This window comes from Elaeis guineensis, chromosome 3, assembly GCF_000442705.2.
Source record: "Elaeis guineensis isolate ETL-2024a chromosome 3, EG11, whole genome shotgun sequence".
NCBI classification, from domain to species: Eukaryota; Viridiplantae; Streptophyta; class Magnoliopsida; order Arecales; family Arecaceae; genus Elaeis; species Elaeis guineensis.
The window spans coordinates 2,427,721-2,449,455 of NC_025995.2; the positions used below are offsets into that span (position 1 = coordinate 2,427,721).

Here is a 21,735-nt window from a genome sequence, read left to right on the forward strand (position 1 = left end):
TTTGGGTTCATACGATTCAAATTGGACTTAAATCGGATCAGATTTGAGTGAACCAGCTCCCATTCCAGTGTGAATGTAACTTAAAGATTAAGGATCAAAAAGCAGCCTCTTCAATCAAGGGCCCAGATTAGAAGATAAATGAAACCAAATATAAACACGACTTAAATCTCAAAAGCTCAGATTAAAAGATCACTCTTCATGAAGATCCAAGAGTCCTTATTCATGCTCCCACCTATTTTTTTATGAAATCCTAGCCTCTCCACTCTATAAATAGAACTCCAAGGCCTCCATCTTCTCAAATCAAGCCAATGCTAAGTTCTCTTCAAGCTTCTCTCTTTCTCTCTCTATCTTTCTCTTCTCCATAAGTCTAGGAGAGGTACTAACTTTAGTACGACACCATATTTCTTCATAGATCCCTTTTTCACATCTCATCAAATCTAGAAGAGGTCCTAATTTTAGTACCGCTATCCTTTCTCTTCTACATACCCGCTTCTATCTACCTTTCTTCCTTAGAATTTCTAAAACAAGCCTTTCAGCCATCTTGCCGTTGTCTGCATGGAAGAAGATGAAGGATTCAAGGAGACACATCCACTGTCGGGTGTAGTAAAAAGATCAACTTGGTTTAGTTATTTTGTATCATAATTTTATTTTTTTCTTTATATACGCTTCTTTATTTGATTAATGAAAAATAATTTTATTATAATTTTTATGCTTCTTTTTTAGTTTTTTATAATCTATTATTTTTTTTTATATTTTTGAAATAATCAACTAAGATCCCTATGGATACAATCCCGACTCATCCTATCTAAATAGTAGTGAGTAGGATTAATTTTGGTATACTACGATATGCATCAAATTTTGATACCATTGTCGGAGATCTTGATGTGATTTTTTTAAAAAATATATATAAAAAAATATAAAAAAATAAAAAAAATATTTTACTACTTTGTAGATATTTATTTTTTACTTTAGATTATTTGACTGCCTTATATGCTTTATTGTTTTATATTTCTAGTTGATTATTTTCTTCTCTTGCACTCTTACTTTTTATACCATATTTTGCTAATTGATAATTTATTTTTTATTATTAATTAATTTATTTTAATTATTTAATTATTATTTATTTATTTTTTAAAAAAATTTTATCTTACATTATTTTTTATATATGATAGATTTACTGCTTTCTAGCTAGATTACTTTATTTATATGTATAGAAAAATTTTCTGCTTTCTATAATCTAGTGATTTACTGCTTTCCATAGCTTAGAATAATTTATTGCTCTAAAAGTAGATTTGATTTGTTGCTTTATTTATAGGTTACCTACTTATTTTTAAATCTTAGCATTATTTACTTTTCATTTAGTTAGATTCACTAGATCTTCTCATACCTAATTAATCTAATTTAAAACTTACATCTTATTCTTTTTTGCTTAAAGATAATATAATATAAAAAAATACAAAGACACCACATAACACTTAATTAATATAAATAAGCCAATTAAATCTTAAAAGTACTTAACATGTTTGGACACTTTTTCTTTTTGCATTGCATATTTTCATAAAAAATCTTAAGGGCAAAATCCTAACAACATAAGGTGGAGATTTCATCATCTTTTCTTGACCTATAAACCATCATCTTGCAATTGCATTGATCTAAACCTCTAATTTAAAATTGATTAGACGTTAACCCCTAAGGATCCTCAAGCTCAATAGGATAAGAAATCCTAAAAGTTGGATCAGATTCAGGTTAGTCAGTTTATCTAGTGTCTAAAAAAGTAGTTCAGAGATTACGCCCCAAAGGAAGGTGGTTCATTAATTGGTTCTATTCACTTATCTGGCCAATACAGTTGGTGTTTAAAGAAAGCAATGGGGGGACCCCCACTAATCTTACACTTATCTGGTCAGTTGAACGACTGGTCTGCTACTTGGAGTGCTTGAAAGTGACCTTGACAGTTAGGAGCTGTCTAGATCTAGGATAACCCATAGTCGGGATTGATTGAACCACTTGTTTGTTAACTAAAAATATCAAACCTAATTAATTCTTTTCTCTCTTCTTAGCCTTAGAACTCCTTAGGTTCTTTTCTTTAGAACTCTTTTTTCTCTCTCTTTTTTTCTCATCTTCTTTTTCAAAAAAAAATTATTGAAATTAAAACTCAGTAAGATCTTTTGGGTGCATGCTAGGACGTCAATCATTACAACCTAATTTATACCCATTAGATTTAGAGCTAGAAAGAACGATTCGAACAAACCAAATCAAAATCATGGATCTAAAATAAGAGACTGACCCACCACGATAATTGAGGGAGTATTTTACTCCCTCATCTTACACTTACTCACCATGTATCCAGTCTCTTTCTATGGAGGCGGCATAATAAGAAATCAAGTCTAGCATTATTTAAATGCTACCATCATTTTATAGACTAACGAATAAGGATTCGTACAAATATTTGGATGAATTTCTTAAGATATACTCCATAGTAAAAATCTAAAACTTCTCCGATGATGCCCTCAGATTGAAACTATTTCTTTTTTAACTTAAGGACAAAGCCAAGCATTGGTTAAATTCCCTAGATTTCATAATCATTTCAACTTGGGACCATCTTCAGAGAGTGTTCCTAAAGAAATACTTTTCAATTAGAAAAACAAATCAAATTAGAAAAACCATCACTAGTTTTTCTCAATTGGATGGTAAACTTTTTCATGAGACATGAGAAAGGTTAAGGGACCTTATTCGTAAATGCCCCCACCACGCTGTCCCTAAATGGCAACTTGTTCAGTGTTTCTATGATGGTTTATCAGAGAAATACCGATAAATGATCGATACATCGTGTAGTGGGACGTTCATGCTAAAGAGTGAGGATGAGGCTTGGCAGCTCTTTGAAATACTTAGTGAAAACTCCCTGCATCATATGTCTACCACCTCTAAAAAAAAACAACCCATGTCTCAACAAAAAAGAGATGGAATCTATTAGATTGGAAATGTTATGGATATTCATAGTAAAGTAGATGAGTTGTCTCAAAAATTAGACCGTCTTCTGAATACTGGATACTCTCCGATTCTACCTAACCCAATTCAAGATGTTTGTGCATTGTATGCAAGCCCGACCCATTTTATTAGTGAATATCCAACTGCACCTTAATTTCTTGAGTTCATACACGAGCAGATCTAGCAAGCTCAAACCCAACAAGCTCGTAGATTAAGAAATGATCCATATTCAAACACTTATAATCCTGACTGAAAAAACCATCCAAATTTTTTCTGAAGACCACAGCCAGTGGTTGGTCCTACTGTACCTAGACCCAACTATCAAGACTCGACATATAGGCATGGACCATACCACCAGTTTCAAAATGCTCCTCAACCGTCTACCATTGGTCACAGCTCAGCTTTTGAGGAGAAGGTTCTAAAAGTGTTAGAACGATTAGAAGTAAACACCCAGAGCTTTAACTCCCACAAGCAATCCATTGCTAAGCTAGAGATCCAAATAGGTCAACTAGCAACCGCAGTCAGTAGGAGGGAAGAAGAAAAATCATCTAACCAATCTAAGAGCAATTCGAGAGGATAATTCATGGTTGAGAGCTTTAATACTCCAAAAATTTTTTCTGAACATGCCAAATCAATTATGACTCTCAAAAGTGGGAAGATCATTGAACACACGAGTAAAACCAATGAGACCGACCCTAGATCTCTGACCAAGCCCGAATCACCCAAAAGTAGAGAATGGACCAACTGCACTAGAATCACCTTATTTACCTAAAGCCCTATTTCTGAGTGTCCTAAAAGCCCCTACTTCTGCAGATAAGAATGGAGGAAGACTTAACGAGATGTTAGAATTATTTAAGTAAGTCCAAATTAATCTCCCTCTTCGAGACGCAATAAAACAGGTCCCAACTTACGCAAAATTTTTGAAGAAATTATGCATCCAGAAATGTAAATCCTGATCACAACTCTCGAAGAAAGTATGCCTCATCGAATAAGCTAGCTCTGTATTCTAGCACGTTATCCCTCCAAAACTTAAAGATCCAAATACCCCTACAATTTCTTACATTATAGGAGACTTTCATATCGAACAAGCTCTCCTTGACCTAGGGGCCAGTGTGAACCTTTTACCTAGCTCGATTTATAAACTTTTTGGGTTCGAAGAACTGAAACCCACATTGATCATTTTACAGTTAGCTGATAGATCAATTAAGACATTATGTGAGATGATCGAAGATGTTTTGGTCAAGGTAGATGGGTTCTATTTTTCAATTGATTTTCTAGTCCTTGACATGGAACTGAGTGGCAATCCAAAGCAAATTTTCATTATCTTAGGCAGACCCTTCCTAGCTATGACAAACACATGCATCAATTGTCGGACAGGAGTCATGGACGTATTGTTTGAGAATAAGAAACTAAGATTGAATGTGTTCAGTGCATCCCAAGGACCATCAACTGATAGTTGCTTCGAGATAGATATATTCGAGGACATCATAGAGGAAGCAACATCAATAATTTTTGCACATGATTCTCGAGACACCCACTTGATGCACTTTGGAGTGGATGACTGTGATATGGAGGGAGGTAGCAAAGAAGTAAATATTCTAATTGATACATCAAATACTGAAACTACTCCCCCTTGGACAATCAAGTACAAGCTATTGTCCACATTAGCCAATATACCCATAGCCCCGTCATTAGAATCACCACCTACACTAGAATTAAAGCCACTTCTGGCCATACTCAAGTATGCATTCCTAGGACCTTATAACACCCTCCCGGTGATCATTGCATTAGACTTGACCTCAGATCAGGAAGCACAATTGGTTGGTGTTCTGAAGAAAAACAAAGAAGCTATTGGCTGGTCCATTATCGATCTAAAAAAAATTGACCCCTCCATCTGTATGCACCATATTCATTACGAGGCAGATGCCAAACCCCATCGAGACATGCAGAGGAGATTGAACCCAAACATGCGGGAAGTAGTGAAGAAAGAAGTGGTAAAATGGTTAGATGCTGGAATCATCTACCCCATACCCGACAGTAAATGGGTCAGCCCTATCCAAATAGTACATAAAAAATCAGATATTACTGTGGTAGAGAATGAAGAAGGTGAATTGTTCTCCACTCACACACCATCTAGCTGACGAGTATGCATTGACTATGGGAAACTAAATGCTGTTACTAGGAAGGACCATTTTTCATATCCTTCATTGATCAAATCCTAGAACGGCTAGTGGGTCAATATTTTTTTTATTTTCTAGATGGTTATTCGGGGTACAATTAGATATCTGTATTTCCGAATGACCAAGATAAAACCACCTTCACTTGCTTCAATGGCACTTTCGCTTTTCGACGTATGCCGTTCGGGCTCTGCAATGCATCTACTACATTTTAATGGTGCATCTTAATCATTTTCTCGGATATAGTGTATAAATATCTCGAAGTATTCATAGATGATTTCTCCATATTTGAAACCACTTTTGAGGATTGTCTTCATAATTTCTCCAAAGTCCTTAAGCACTGTACGGAGATAAATTTGATTTTAAGTTGGAAAAAGAATCATTTTATGGCTCGAGAAGGAATCATATTGGGACATATTGTTTCTGAAAGGAGGATTGAGGTAGACAAAGCTAAAATCGAGGTCATTTCAAAACTACCAGCCCCCACTTTGGTTCGATAAATACGATCCTTCTTAGGTCACGCTGGATTTTACAGACGCTTCATCAAAGATTTTAGCAAGATATCGAGACTCTTGTGTAATCTACTGATCAAAGACACGCCATTTATCTTTAATGAAGAATGTCTACAAGTCTTCCACACGTTACGAATAGCTCTAATAACAGTACCCATAATAAAACCTCATGATTGGTCCTTCTCATTTGAAATCATGTGTGATGCTTCTGATTTCGCAATAGGGGCCGTCTTAGGTCAAAGAATCAACAAAGAGCCATATGTGATCTATTACACTAGCAAAACTCTATCCGATGCCCAATTGAACTACACCACGATAGAAAAAGAGCTACTAGCGATGGTATTCGCCTTAGATAAATTTTATTCATATCTATTAGGGTCTAAGGTTCTAGTGTATTTTGATCACGCGGCTCTAAAATATCTGCTCTTAAAGAAAAATACTAAATCATGATTGATCAGATGGATCCTTCTACTTCAAGAATTTGACCTAGAAATCCAAGACAAGAAGGGTTTCGAAAATATGATCGTTGATCATATTTCTAGAATCTTAGTTGATCATACGATGGGTACAGATGAGGTCAAAAAAAAAAATTTTGACGAATAATTTTTTGCAACCTCCTCTGATCAAATCCCATGGTTTGCCTTCATCATTAACTATTTGGCAACAGGATAAGTTCATCTCCATTGGATAAAATAGAAGAAAAATTGATTCTTCTCACAGATCAAACATTATTATTGGGAGGAACCCGAATTGTTCAAATATTGTTCTGATCAAGTGATTCGACGCTGTGTCCCTGAAAGTGAGTATCAAAATATACTTACCTTTTGTCACTCTTTTGCATGCGGAAGACATTTCAGTGGGAAGAGAACGGCTGTGAAAGTGTTACAAAGTGAATTTTACTGACCAACATTGTTCAAGGATGCACATAACTTTTATCTTGAGTGCTTGCACTGTCAGCAGACGAAAATTTTTTTAAAAAAAATATGATGCCCCTATCCCCCATCTTGGTCGTAGAAGTTTTTGATAGCTGGAGAATCGATTTTATAGGCCCCTTTTCTCCATCCTACGGATACAAATATATTTTTGATTACGGTAGATTACGTATCTAAATGGGTTGAGACTATGGCAACCAGAATGAATGATCACAAGATGGTAATCAAATCATCCAATAGAACATCTTAAGTCGATTTGGTTGCCCAAGAGCTATTATTAGTGACGGAGGTACACACTTTATGAATAGACACTTTGAAAGTTTAATGAATAAATACGGAATTATTTACAAAGTTTTCACACCATACCACCCCCAAACTAGTGGCCAAGTGGAAGTCTCCAATAGGGAGATCAAATGAATTCTCGAGAAGAAGGTTGGGTCTGATCGAAAAGATTAGTTTGGATGATTAGACGATCCATTATGGGCCTACCGCACTGCATACAGAATTCCGATAGGAATGTCTCCTTACCGGCTCATTTTTGGAAAAGTTTATCATCTACCGGTAGAACTAGAATACCGCACATTTTGGGCCGTAAAGTAATTTAATTTCGATATAAAAAATATATATAGTAATAGGAGACTACAATTGAACAAATTAGAAGAGCTACATGATGAAGCATACAAGAATTCACAAATTTATAAGGCTCAAATTAAGGCTTATCATGATAAATACATTTCATGAAAAATATTCGAAGCTAATCAAAAAGTGTAGCTTTATAATTCGAGGTTGTGATTATTCTCTGAAAAACTCCATTTACGTTGGGATGGACCATATGTCGTAACTCAGGTGTTCCCTTATGGAATAATTGAAATCAAAGTCCTAAACAAGGAAATACCTTCAAAGTAAATGGCCAATGATTGAAACATTATGTGGATGAAATCAGAGATGGCGAACAAGTTGACTCAATTGAATTGCAGGATCCAATCTACAATTAAATTTTGGCTTGATCTAGCTAAAGATCTTAAACTTAGCACTTGTTGAGAGGCAACCCAATATTTTATTTTTTTTAGTTATCTAATTTTTTTTATTTTATAGAAATCTAATAAGGATGACTAGCTAAGTTGAGAGGAGAACATCATCAACATCTGACGAGGGCTCTTGAAAAACATGAAAAAACCTGCAAACAACAGCAAATCAGGTGGTATCCCTCCTTTTATATATATATTTTTTCTCCATTAGGGATAATAAAAATTAAGTTGGGAGGGAGAATAACTAATTTAATTAAGTCCTCGAGTATGGTAAAAAATAATTAGTTTTGTGTATCTAAATTTTATCTCGATTTAAAGTTAACTAGATATCATAATCAATGAGTGATTAACGATCTAAATAATTTTAGAGATATCAAGAAAGAAATTATTAAAAATATCCAATTAATGATAGAATTTAGACCAGACTAAATTTTGAAGTGATTCTAAAATCCTCTTTCCACCTACCTCAATGAAGAATCTGCCTCATGCGAGTATGTATGTGTTGGGTGGATGTCTGGCCAGGACACCACCTCCCAAGATCTTTTCAGTACCACGCGATGCAGTAGGAAGAAAGAAGAAATAAAACAAAAAGAAAACAATCAAAATACGTTGATCAGCCATAAAAGGGCTCGCCTCCACGGGGCATGCAAACTTCACTATGAAAAAGAAAATTTTACAAGAGGAGATCTCACCCTCAACCCTTGTACACCCAATTCTCTCTCACCTAAAGTTCCCTTCACAAAAGCTCTCTCTCTCTTGGAGACCCCCCTGAACCCCTGAAGAGCCTGGCGACTGCTGTCCAGGAGCCTCCTGCTACTTCTCTCACAGTGCTCTCGCCTCTCTCTCTCTTCTCGGATTCGTATGGTGCGAGAAAACCAACCCACTGCCTTTCCTGTTCGTCACAGGGCCTTTTATAGACCTTAATCACGACTTAGATCATGATTAGGACTCCTTAATCAACCCAAATCACGTCCCAGACTGTCGGATCAAGATCAGGAGCCACCCATGCTGTCGGATCGTGCTCCGGTTCATGGAATAGTGCCGTGGACCGCGAGAAACGTGTGGGAAATGCCCACGCGGTCCACAGGCCCCGTCGTGGACCGGGGCAAAGGGGCCAACAGGCCACTGGGCCTGGGCCGGCCCGCGCGCGCAGGCCTGGGCCGCGCGCCAGGCTGGGCCGCGCGCCCGCCTGGGCCGCACGTCAGGCTGGGCCGCGCGCCCGCCTGGGCCGCAGGCCTGGGTCACGCGTCCCGCGCACCGCCGCTTGCGGCTGCGCCGCTGCCGCCCGCCGTCGGTCGCCGACGGTCCTCCGTCGCCTCGAATGTCGTACCGACTTCAAAAGCTCGTATCTCCTTCATTCGAGCTCCGTTTCAGGTGATCTTGATCTCGTTGGACTCCATTTTTCACCGCGAACCTCGCTGTGGGCTCAATGTGTACTGAATCTTGAGGCATCAAATCCTAACAATCTCCATCTTGACTCGATATTCGGCCTCTTCCAAACTCCGAGAGCTTCTAGATCTCCTCGCCCCCATGCCCTGGGGCAAACACCTGCTGATCATGGATGGGCAAACATGGGAGTCAAGCCAGGCTGCTCGATCCCATCTCCATCGTATGCTGTGCTCCTCCTGACCTGAGACCTGCTCGGGGCATCGTCCTGCGGCAATAGGAATCTTACCCTGCGACGTCGCCTCTCGTCCTCCCGAGTCTCCTGTCTCGTGCCCGATCTGCCTCTTGGAGTTTCACCTTGCTCTGGGTTCCGCCTGGCTCCCAAAGCTCCACCTCGCACTGGACTCCCTGCCAGGTAATAATGTCCTCTGCTCCCTTTCTTCCCTTCCAGCACAATCCTATCGCCGTGTAGCACCCTCAGGATTCCTCCACCAGCTACCGTCCTGTAGCCTCTCGAATCCAGTCTGCTAAGTGAGATAAGATTCTGTCTGAAATTGGGTATGTATCGGATCTCCCCCAATCTCCTCACTGCACCGTCATGTGTCCTCCAGCTGACCATCCCAATGTCTCTGATCGCACAGCTCGATCCATCCGGCAGATATACAGTGTTCTCACTGTTCTCGAGGGAGTCAAGCTGCTCCTCTCTGCAACATACATGATAGGGGCATGCAGAATCTAATATCCACTGCTGGGAAGAAGTAGATACCTCGTCAGATATCTCCAGGACATCTCCATCTGAATCGCTGCCGGCCATCGCTACAGCAGCCACCGTCCGATTTTTCAGTTGAGGGCAATCTCTGGCTAGATGCCCTAACTCCTCACACCGGTAACACCTGGTTTTGCTCAAGTCCCTCCTGAACTTGGACCGTCCTCGTTGCGATCTCCTGTCGCTTCGTCTACCACCTCCTGCTCCTCCAGAAGCCACCAAAGCTGAGCTACTGCCATCTGAGCTCGAAGCTGGGTTCTCCCTCTTGAGAACCTCGTTCTGGAGTATCGCCGCGGTGACCTCGTCCATCTTGATAGTGCTCTTCCCCACTAGAAGAGCAGTCACCAAGGACTCGTACGAAGGGGGAAGCGACGCCACTAAAACCAGCGCCCTGATCTTCTCCTCAACGTTCTCGCTAACGCTGAGGAGGTCGATGAGGATCTTCTGGAAGTGGCTCAGATGCTCCTGCACGCTCTGTCCCTCAGTCATTCGTAGTTGGTAAAACTGCCTCCAAAGAAAAAAAGTGTTGGTGAGAGACTTCGCCATGTACAACTCCTCGAGCTTCGACCACAGCACCGTCGGAGAAGTCTCGCTCAGCACATGGATCACCACCTCATCCGCCAAGTACATGCGGATGGTACTCACCGCCTGCATCTGTAGCCGTTTCCAATCCTGCACCTCTATGGTGGTCGGCTTCTCATCGCACAAGAGAGCATCGATCAACCCCTGTTGGATGAGCACGTCCTTCACCCTTGCCTGCCACAAGGAGAAATTGCTCTTACCATCGAACTTGTTGATCTCCATCTTGATTGTTCCTGTCTTCTCCATCTTCAGTCTTGCTCACCACCACTGCAATCTGCGTCCTTGTATCACCTTGCTCTGATACCACTTGTTGGGTGGATGTCTGGCCAGGACACCATCTCCCAAGATCTTTTCAGTACCACGCGATGCAGCAGGAAGAAAGAAGAAACAAAACAAAAAGAAAACAATCAAAATACGTGGATCAGCCACAAAAGGGCTCGCCTCCACGGGGCATGCAAACTTCACTACGAAAAAGAAAAATTTACAAGAGGAGACCTCACCCTCAACCCTTGTACACCCAATTCTCTCTCACCTGAAGTTCCCCTCACAAAAGCTCTCTCTCTCTTAGAGACCCCCCTGAACCCCTGAAGAGCCTGGCGACCGCTGTCCAGGAGCCTCCTGCTCCTTCTCTCACAGCACTCTCGCCTCTCTCTCTCTTCTCGGATTCGTATCGTGCGAGAAAACCAACCCACTGCCTTTCCTGTTCGTCACAGGGCCTTTTATAGACCTTAATCACGACTTAGATCATGATTAGGACTCAATCAATCCAAATCACGTCCCAGACCGTCGGATCAAGATCGGGAGTCACCCATGCCGTCGGATCGAGCTCCGGTCTACAAAATAGTGCCGTGGACCGCGAGAAACACGTGGGAAATGCCCACGCGGTCCACAGGCCCCACCGTGGACCGCCCGGTCCACGGTGGATCGGGGCAAAGGGGCCAGCAGGCCGCTGGGCTTGGGCCGGCCTGCACACGCGGGCCTGGGCCGCGCCTGCGCGCGGGCTTGCGCGCGCCTGGGCCGCGCGCCCGGCTGGGCCGCACGCCAGGCTGGGCCGCGCGCCCGCCTGGGCTGCGGGCCTGGGTCGCACGTCCCGCGCAGGCCTGGGTCACGCGTCCCGCGTGCCGCCGCCTGCGGTCGCGCTGCTGCCGCCCGCCGCCGGTCGCCGACGGTCCTCCACCGCCTCGAATATCGTGCCGACTTCAAAGGCTCGTATCTCCTCCATCCGAGCTCCGTTTCAGATGATCTTGGTCTCGTTGGACTCCGTTTTTCACCACGAAGCTCGCTGTGGGCTCAATGTGGGCTGAATCTCGAGGCATCAAATCCTAACAGTATGAAAATATCAAAGTATGTAAAAAGTTCACCTTAATCATTGATGAAGAAAAAAAAAGAGTTTTTAGCATTTCTCACTGAGTAACCGGGCCTCTTCGCCTAAGTAAGCATTATTGTTTGCATCAAAAGGTGAGAATATGAAGAAATCTCTTATATAGTCAGTTTTAACTCGTAGTCTTTTTGACTCAAGTCAGTAAGTCTGAGGGGTGTTTTACACCTAATACCTTAAAATCAACTGGTTTGAGAGTCAATGGTCTAAAGCTCACTACAAGAGTCAATTAGAAAGCTTAAAGGGTTAGGACATTGCACCGACTGTACATGTAAATATTTTTTTAAAAATAAAAAAGAAAAGAAAAAAAAATAAGGAGAATAAACTGCAGAAAGACACTACACCAAACTCATATTAAGTTAGAAAATTTAAAGAGAAGAGTGGAGCGTCGATGAAAGAAGATCTCTAAAAATTTTTATGACTAATACTCAACCACTAATTGGATCGAATTGATAATCCAATGAAGTACCTTTTTAATGGTCTAGCCGGATATTCACTACAGTTAGGAATGTTTAGGATAACTTTTGATTCAAGGATAATTTGGTGCACAATGCTAATATATCTATTTTACTCGAAGATGAGTAAAAGTTCAAATTGGAAGGTATGATGAATATTTAAGTTAAGCCGCTAGAGGTACTAAATATTTTAATAATTGATATTATTTTATTAAAATTTGATGCTCTCTAGTCTATTTTGTAGGTGATGGAGAGTTTGGATTCATACGATTTAAATTGGATCTAAATCGGATCAGATTTGAGTGAACCAGGCAACCAGCTCCCATTCCAGTATGAACGCGACTTAAAGATCAAGGGTCAAGAAGCAGCCTCTCCAATCAAGGGTCCAGATTAGAAGATAAATGAAACCAAGTATGAACACGACTTAAATCTCAAAGGCTTAGATTAAAAGATCACTCTTCATGAAGATCCAAGGGTCCTTATTCACGCTCCCACCTCTTTCTTCATGAAATCCTAGCCTCTTCACTCTATAAATAGAACTCCAAGGCCTCCATCTTCTCGAATCAAGCTAATCCTAAGTTCTCTTCAAGCTTCTCTCTTTCTCTCTCCTTCTTTCTCTTCTCCATAAGTTTAGGGGAGGTACTAACTTTAGCACGACACCATATTCCTCCTCAGATCTCTTTTTTATATCCCATCAAATCTAGGAGAGGTCTTAATCCTAGTACCGCTATCCTTTCTCTTCTATATATCCGCTTCTATCTATCTTTCTTTCTTGGAGTTTTTAGATCAAACCTTTCAACCATCCTGTCGCTATCTGTACAGAGGAAGACGAAGGATCCAAGGAGATACATCCATCATTGGACGCAGCAAGAAGATCAACTTAGTTTAGTTATCTTATATCATAATTTTATTTTTTTCTTTATGTATGCTTCTTTATTTGATTAATAAAAAATAATTTTATTATAATTTTTATGCTTCTTTTTTAATTTTTTACAATCTATTATTCTTTTTTTTTGTATTTGTGAAACAATCAACTAAGATCTCTGTGGATACGATCTCGACTCACCCTATCTATATAGTAGTGAGTAGGATTAATCTTGATATTGTTAGGATTTGTTATTTTGAGATTCAGTCCATATTGAGCCCACAATGAGGTCCATGATGAAAAATAGAGTCCAATGAGACCAAGATCACCTCAAACGGAGCTCGGATGGAGGAGATATGAGCTTTTTGAAGTCGGCACGAGACTCGAAGCGGCAGAGGACCGTCGACGGCCGGCGGCCGGCGGAGCGGTGGCGGTGCTGCCGCAGGCGGCGGAGCACAGCCCAAGCGGGCGCATGGCCCAGGCGGGTGGGCGGCCCAGCCCATGGGTGGGCCTGCGGGTTGCGGCTCAGGCCCAGGCACCCGGCGCGGGCACGGCCCAGGCTTGCGCGCACGGGCCTGCCCAGGCCCAAGCACCGTGCCTGGCCCTATACCCTGATCCACCGTAGACTGGGAGGTCCACGGCTAGGCCTGTGGACCATGTGGACGTTTTCCATATATTTTTTGCGGTCCACAACACTATTCCATGGATCGATCGTGATTGGATGGCCCAGAGATGTCTCAGTCTTGATCCAATAGTTCAGGGACTTGATTTGGGCTGATTAAGGAGTCTTAAACCTAATCTAATTGGATTTAAGCCTTATAAAAGGCTTGTACGTGGAACAAAGAGATAGAGTGGTCTTTTGGACTTTGTTTTTCATGGGAGAAGGCCGTGATCTCGCGAGACGCAGCAGAAAACCCACGAAACCGAGGAAGAGAGAGAGAGAGCCGCATGACTATGAGAGAAGAGCTTCAGGGAGGCTTCTAGACAGTGGACATCGGTCGCTTCAAGGGTTCAGAGGGGTCTTCCAAGAGAGGAGCTTTTGTGAGGAAAACTTTTAGTGAGAAAGAAATTCGGTGTATGAGGGTTGAGGGTGAGATCTCCTCTTGTAAATTTTTTTTTTATAGTGAAATTTGCATGCCCCATGGAGGCGAGCTTTTTTGTGGCCGATCCATGTATTTTGATTATTTTTGTTTTATTTCTTCTTTTTTCCTGCTGCATCGTATGGTACTGAAATGGTCCTGGGAGGTAGTGTTCTGACCAGACATCCACCCAACAAGTGGTATCAGAGCGAGGTTGTACAAGGATGCAGATTGCAGTGGTGGTGAGCAAGACTGAAGATGGAGAAGACAGGATCAATCAAGATGGAGATCAACAAGTTTGATGGTAAGAGCAATTTCTCTTTATGGCAGGCAAGGGTGAAGGATGTGCTCATCCAACAGGAGTTGATCGATGCTCTCTTGTGCGATGAGAAGCCAACCACCATGGAGGTACGGGATTAAAAATGGCTACAGATACAGACGATGAGTACCATCCGCATGTACCTGACGGATGAGGTGGTGATCCATGTGCTGAGTGAGACTTCTCCGACGGTGCTATGGTCGAAGCTCGAAGAGTTGTACATGGTGAAGTCTCTCACCAATACTCTTTTCCTCTGGAGGCAGTTTTACCAGCTGCGGATGGCTGAGGGACAGAGGGTGCAAGAGCATCTAAGTCACTTCCAGAAGATCCTCACCGACCTCCTCAGCGTTGGTGGGAATATTGAGGAGAAGACTAGGGCGCTGGTTTTGCTGGCGTCGCTTCCTCCTTCGTACGAGTTCTTGGTGACTGCTCTTCTAGTGGAGAAAAGCACTATCAAGATGGATGAGATCACCACGGTGATACTCCAGAATGAGATTCTCAAGAGGAAGAACCTAGCTTCGAGCTCAGATGGCGGTAGCTCAGCTTTGGTGGCTTTTGGAGGAGCAGGAGGCGATAGACGGAGCGACAGAAGATCGCGACGAGGGCGGTCCAAGTCTAGGAGGGACTTAAGTAAAACCAGGTATTACCGATGTAAGGAGTTGGGGCATCTAGCCAGAGATTACCCTCAACTCAAAAATCGGACGGGGGCTGCTGTAGCGACGGTCGGTAGCGATTCAGATGGAGATGTCCTGAAGATATCTGACAAGATATCTACTTCTTTCCAGTAATTGATATTAAATTCTGCATGCCCCTATCATGTATGTTGCAGAGAGAAGCAATTTGATTCTCTGGAGAATAGTGAGGGCACTGTATATCTGCCGGATGGATCGAGCTGTGCGATCAGAAGCATTGGGATGGTCAACTGGAGGACAGACGATGGTGCAGTGAGGAGGTTGGGGGAGATCCGAAACATACCCAATTTCAGACGGAATCTTATCTCACTTAGCAAACTAGATTCGAGAGGCTACAGGACGGTAGCTGGTGGAGGAATCTTGAGGGTGCTATACGGTGATAGGATTGTGCTGGAGGAAAAGAAGGGGAGCAGAGGATATTATTATCTAGCAAGAAGCCCAGTGCGAGGTGGAGCTTCGGGAGCCAGGTGGAGCCCAGATCGAGGTGGAACTCTAGGTGGAACTAGGTCGGGCATGAGATAGGAGACTTGGGAGGATGAGAGGTGATGTCGTAAGGTGAGATTCTTATTGCTGCAGGACGATGCCCCGAGTAGATCTCAGGTCAGAAAGAGCACAGCGTACGATGGAGATGGGATCAAGCGGCCTGACTCGACTCCCATGTTTGCCCATCCATGATCAGCAGGTGATTGCCCCAGGACATGGGGGCGAGGAGATCCAGAAGCTCTCAGAGTTAGAAAGAGGCCGAATATCGGGTTGAGATAGAGATTGTTAGGATTTGATACCTCAAGATTCAATCCACATTAAGCCCACAGCGAGATCTGCGGTAAAAAATAGAGTCCAACGAGATCAAGATCACCCTAAACGGAACTCGGATGGAGGAGATACGAGCTTTTGAAGTCGACATGAGATCCGAGATGGTGGAGGACCGCTGGCGGCCGATGGAGTGACGGCGGTGCGGTTGCAGGTGGCGAAGTGCGGCCCAGGCAGGGCCAACGCGCGGGACGCGCGACCCAGGCGCGCGGCCTAGGCGTGCGGCCCAGGCGGGCGGGCGGCCCAACCCACGCACGGGCTAGCAGATCGTGGCCCGGGCCTGTGGGATGCGGCTCGGGCCCAGGTACCTGGCGTGGGCATGGCCCAGGCCTGCACGTGCGGGCCAGCCCAGGCCCAGGCACCGTGCCTAGCCCTGTACCCCGATGCACCATGGATCGAGAAGTCCACGACTGGGCCTGTGGACCGCATGGGCATTTTTCATGTATTTCTCATGGTCCACGATACTATTCCATGGACCGATCACGATCGGACGGCCCAGAGACATCCCGATCTTGATCCGATGGTTCAGGGACTTGATTTGGACTGATTAAGGAGTCTTAAACCTAATCTAATTGGGTTTAAGCCTTATAAAAGGCTTGTACGTGGAACAGAGAGGTAGAGTAGTCTTTTGGGCTTTGTTTTTCACGGGAGAAGGCCCTGATCTCACGAGGCGCAGCGAAAAACCTATGAAACCGAGGAAGAGAGAGAGAGTCGTGTGACTATGAGAGAAGAGCTTCAAGGAGGCTTCTAGACAGCAGATACCGATCGCTTCAGGGGTTCAGGGGGGTCTTCCAAGAAAGAGAGCTTTTGTGAGGGGAACTTCTAGTGAGAGAGAAATTAGATGTACGAGGGTTGAGGGTGAGATCTTCTCTTATAAATTTTTTTTTCATAGTGAAGTTTGCATGTCTCGTAGAGGCGAGCCTTTTTGTGGTTGATCCACGTATTTTGATTGTTTTTGTTTTATTTCTTCTTTCTTCCTGCTGCATCGCATGGTACTGAAAAGGTCCTGAGAGGTGGTATTCTGACCAGACATCCACTCAACAGATATACTACGACACGCATCACTACCTTCTTCTAGATCCAGATTTGATGAAAGAAATAGTGAAATAGGTATGTGATTTGATCATATGTTTAATTTCAGCATAAAAATTAGTATGTGTTCAATTTCAATATATAAAGTAGATCCATGTGTTCTATATTTTATGTATACATGACTAGATTAAAAGATATTTTGATCTTAATTCTACTATATTCTTTAGAAAAAAAAATTTGAAAGACACATGCATTCACCCTACATAAAAATTCTACATCAACAGCCGGAGATACCTCCGCAGCCATACCAATCGACTGAGGGGTAAATTTAGACCAATTTAATGCACTAGTCGACCAGGTATAGTGCTGACTGTAGTGATCCACATCATGTAGCAACCAAGTCCTGCTCTAGAGGTGCTCCGACAGGAACAACCACAACCTCCCCTACACAATTCGAAGTGGAGAAGGCAAATGCGGCTGAGTTGACCTAGGAGTTTCGAATGGAGGAGGCACTCTCACTCATTTCGATAAGGGATATACTCCAAGCCAATCTTCGTCGCATCACATAGAGCTCTATACAGCCCGTGATGCCGACATCAACTACAAACTGCCAGCGATGAACTAGCGGATCGAGGTATTACACCATCAAGCCTTAGATTGGAATGATGGGTTTGGTTTCTGCACTGACTCACCATTCAGTAATGGGATCATGTAGGAGCCGCTGTCGGTCCACTTTAAAATGCTGCAACTAAAAATGTATGATGGGTTAGCTGACCCAATAGATCATTTAGAGAGCTTCAAGGCTCATAAGCTCCTTCGTGGAGCAAATGATGGAATTCTGTGTAGAGCCTTTTCTTCTATTTTGAAGAAAGCAACTCAAGACTGGTGCTCTGGATTGAAGTCGGGCTCCATCTACTCGTTCAACCAGCTGAGTGAATCATTTGTAGCCCACTTCATCAGTAGTATAAGGTAGCAGCGGGATTCGATTCCTTGATAAATATTAAGCAGTGGAAAGGAGAATCTCTCTGAGTTTATTTGAGCCGCTTCAATGTAGCCATCCTAGAAGCATGCGACTTAGACTAATCGATCGCAATGACCACCTTGAAGGATGGACTTTAGAAGAACGCTCTCCTCTTCTCACTAGCGAAGACCTACTTAAAGGACTTCAATGAAATGTTGGCTTGGGCTAAAAAGTATGCTCGAGCTGAGGAAGCCTTTAAAGTGTATGGAACCTCGACTGATGCTACCATCGAGGAGAAGCAAGAAGATCAAAAATGCTCACCAAGGTGGGAGGATCCTCAAAGGAGTTGACAGCGATCCAAGACTCTACCCTGATGCTGGTGATTTAGAACTCCCCTTTGGAGTGGACAATCCAGAAGTCCCAAAGGGTAGTGGTGCTGGTCGCTGTCTAAAAGATTCACCAACTACACTCCTCTAAATGCATCTAAGGCACAAGTGTTACTGAAGATTAAAGAGCAACTCCCATGAGCAAGGAGGATGCAGTCCCGATTGGGCAGCATGACCCAAACAAATACTATCTCCATTATTGTGATCACGATCATGACACCAAGGATTGCATTTAGCTCCAAGATGAAATGAAAGAGTTCATTCAACATGGCCAGCTGAACCACTTCATCTGACATAGGAGGGAGCATTATGAGGATCTGTCGAGACCACCTCAATTGCCAAAACCACCTCGACAAGAGCCTAAAAACTAACCTGTGGCTAGGATAATCACCATCACTGGGGCTTACAGTGGAGGATCAGGACCTAGAGAGTCAGCTAAGAGATAAAGATATGATGAAGCTATCATATTCTCTAAGGAAGACACAAAAGGGGTCTAGTTCTTGCATAATGATGCGGTAGTTGTATCTTTAAATATTATTAATTATGATGTACATCACATCTTGGTCAGAGAGGTCCGAGGAGATCAAGCATTGGCATAGCAATGCTATATGATCACCTTTCAGAGAGCAAAACTACCTGACACTCTTCCTATCGAAGAGTTGGACACCTGCGATGAGTTGATCGAAGAACATGAAGAGCCAGTGGAGGACCTCATCACAGTTCCTTTAGAGGATGGGAACAAGTAGCACAAGATTTAGATCGGATCCAATCTAGATGAGGTAACAAGAAATCAACTCACTTTTTTTTTGCAAAAAAATGCCGATGCCTTTGCTTGGTCATCCATCGATATGCTGAGTATCAAACTTGAAGTCATGATATATCAGTTGAACATGGACCCAACATACCGACCCATCAAATAGAAGAAGTGAAGCTACGTCCCAGAGTGACAGAAAGCAACCACCAAAGAAGTTGATAAATTAATTGGTGCAGGCTTCACCAGGGAGGTGATTTATCCAAACTGGCTCATGAATGTAATCCTTACAAAGAAAGGTAAATAGGAAGTAATGCATCTACATAAACTTCACCGACTCGAATAAGGCCTGTCCAAATGATAGCTATCCCCTTTCTCAGATCGACCAACTGATAGACATCAAATCGGCCCATAAGGTCCTCACCTTCATGGATGCCTTTTTTTATTACAACCAAATTTAGATGGTGTCTAAAGATGAGGAGAAAATTATTTTTTTACTGATCAGACTATCTTCTATTATAGGGTTATATCCTTCAGTTTGAAAAATATAGGTGCCACCTACTGGTGACTGGTAAATAAAATCTTAAAAGTGCAAATTGATCGGAATATGGAGATATATGTGGATGACATACTGGTATTAAAAGCTGAGCCTCGGAGAATCACATCGTTGATCTCAAAAAAATCTTTATCACTCTCTGCAAATATTTGATGAAGTTAAATTCGATGAAGTGTACTTTTGGGGTCACCTTGGAGAAGTTTCTTAGCTTCATGGTTTCACGTCGAGGTATCGAAGCTAGTCTCGAGAAGATTAAGACCTGTTAGATTTGTGCCCTAGAAATCAATTGTTGGCTGATACATTATGTACTTACAGGACCTAAACTTATACTTGTAATCTTTTTATTATCAATAAAAGATTTTTTCATTCTAATCATGTATATGTGTCTATGATTTATCCTAAAAATTAACACAGATAATTTTTGTATATTCTTAAAGAGTTAAAAATTTGAGACATACATTAATTAGTGGTTAATTTCTAAATACTCCTAATCAACGGATCATCACGGAGGACAGTGATCAATCCTTTTGAGATCGATGCATGGTTCACCTCCCTTATAGACAGATGAGTGTTGGATCTACGGTGTAGAGACATTGGGGTGAAGGTGCGGATGGTTGTTAGAGAATAACTTACATTGAGCGTGACCAACATGAGAACTACATGGATGTCTACTCACTCATCAGTGGTCTTCTCGATGCTGCAGTGGTGTGAGTGGTCCTTTGACCTATAGTGTCATTGGCTATTCGCAGCGAGGCTATTAGATTTGACTGCATATTTTCTTGGTTCCTAATCATTTGGGTCCTTGCTATGTATGTTGACTTCAGTAGGTTCAGATTCTTTATTTAGAGTAGGATGCATCTAGATAGGATCCATCGATTTTGATAGAAAAGGAGAAGTCCTATGCGATTTGTGAGATTGAGTTCAGAAACTCTTTGACCAAAGCAAGTATGAATACTGAAAAAAAAATTCATAAAATTCATAAATAAACTCGAGTCGAGTCAATCTAGCATATAATTGATGATAGAATTTGACGAGTTCTCCATGATCTTCATTAAGTCGGGACTAACGATAGAAGGACTGAATCATACAATAATTGCACCTAGAGATTCATACTTTCATTCTACTGGATTGTCACTACATACTGCTAGGTATCACTGGTGGATTATAAGACTCATCAAACATCATCTTGATGATCGATAACCCTCGAAGGGTAGAATTGAAAATATTTTAATCCATCGAAAAGACTTTCGATGATATTGTGATAGAGATCACAATATATCTTACTATCAGATAGAATGGAACCTATGAGATCACACATTAAGGGATTTAATCTCGAATTTGTCAATTGAGCTTATGAAGTTTTAATTGGATTAGGATTTATTGAAATCCTATTAGATTTATGAGAACCATGCTAGCACATGGTTAAATCTAATTTTTTTCGAGACTTTGATTTGATCAAGTTCATAGCCTTGAACCTAATCTAAATCTATTTGAGTTTAATTGGACTCTTAATTGTGAGTCCAAAAAAATTTGATTAAGTCAATTAGTTGGCATGATTATTTTAATATTATCTCTTCTTTATCTCCTGATTATCTCTAAGTGTGCATGTAGAATAGATGAAAGATTGGGTGGTGCATTTTTTTCTTTTTGAAAAATTTTAGGCATGAAATCCTTGAGGGGCCCACCCCTCTTATGTGTCATGGTGTGGAGGAGAGAGAGTGGGGTCCACATTCCATCTCTTTTGGCTAGAGATCCTTTTGTGGGGTGTCAAGAGTTGGCGCCCCAATTGCCTGACAAATATTTCTTGATGCCTCTTGTACATACTTTAAGGGGCTGATTAATTACTTTTTATATCTAATTTTATTTGACATAAATCAAATTAAAAAGGTAAAAGATTCTTATGAGATAAGGATCTACCTTTTTAAGATGATTAGGTTCTTCATATGTATCAGGGCAGTGTCTTTTTAAAGGAAGGACTCTAGGATTTCTTAAGTGGTTGAATTTTTGATCAAAAAGACTATCCTCCCTCTTTTCCTTTCCACGCCCAAAGGTTGGTTGCTTCTCTTTCACACACCCAAAAGTT

General features: G+C 42.0%; 1 non-coding gene across 1 annotated transcript; it reads right to left on the reverse strand.

The window, feature by feature from the left end:
• Positions 1-2,648: 2,648 nt before the first annotated feature.
• LOC114914048 (small nucleolar RNA R71) lies at positions 2,649-2,754 on the reverse strand. Its single transcript, XR_003800481.1, has one exon. It is a non-coding gene; the product is annotated as a small nucleolar RNA R71 (small nucleolar RNA).
• Between the last annotated feature and the right edge of the window lie 18,981 nt (positions 2,755-21,735).